Source organism: Notothenia rossii (assembly GCF_949606895.1).
Source record: "Notothenia rossii genome assembly, chromosome: 10".
In the NCBI taxonomy this organism is placed as follows: domain Eukaryota; kingdom Metazoa; phylum Chordata; class Actinopteri; order Perciformes; family Nototheniidae; genus Notothenia; species Notothenia rossii.
This window is the reverse complement of record NC_136908.1, coordinates 55,168,544-55,169,487: the sequence shown is the minus strand read 5'-3', so window position 1 is coordinate 55,169,487 and position 944 is coordinate 55,168,544.

The window sequence follows — 944 nt, the reverse complement described above, 5'->3', positions numbered from 1 at the left end:
TAATTCGAGATGTGCTCTGAAGCGAGAAGAGGTGTTTGAATGACGCTGCGTCGTAGCGCAAGCTACTTATAGGGTGGGTAGATTCCCTGACGTAGACGTCAAGATCACCAGCCAATCAGGATTGGCGTAATGAGATTGATGCTTCTGTTTGCATACGCGTTGAGGCGCATCCCATAGTGAGACATCAAACGGAGTGTTATGAATGAGAACGGGTGAGCGTCAGGGGAGTCTCAAAAAACCCACACACGAATGCACAGCGATCCATGCATAGAAAGCGGTTTGTGTTTGCAGGTTCAGGGGATTTAAACGGAAAACAAATATGTGTGGATCAAAAATACATATGTAAAACTTTTTTCTGTGTTTGGATTTTATTTACATGTATATGAAATGGAACACATTTGTGTGTGCATTGAAAAACACAAGTGTGGATCCGGAAATACAAGTGTGAATCCTTTTGCGGATCATGAAATACAAGTGTGAATCCTTCTGTGTGCATGTGTGTATTATGAGACTGTTCTGAGCCCATAGATGAAAAGCAAAAAGCAAAAACGCCTCTCAGACGCTCTTCCGTTTACGTGTTTAATAAAGAAAAACAATTGGACGGTAGATACACGGATTTTCGACATACTATACGATGCTATCTTTTAAATATTTCAACGTTTTTTTCATATTTTCTACATACTGTACCATGTCCATTTTTGTATATTTTCAAAAATACTGTAATTTCTTTTGCATTTTTCAACATACTTTTACTATGTCTTTGTGTATTTTTGACGTATTATACAATGTCGGTTTTTATGTATTTTTGACATACTATGCTATGGAGTTTTCTTTACTTAAAAAGCACAGAGCGAAGCCTCGAACGAAGCCGGAAGTGAATGGAGGATTTCTCTCTCACCTCTTCGCTTCTCTTCGCCCACCACGCGGAGTAAAAAATATCCCAC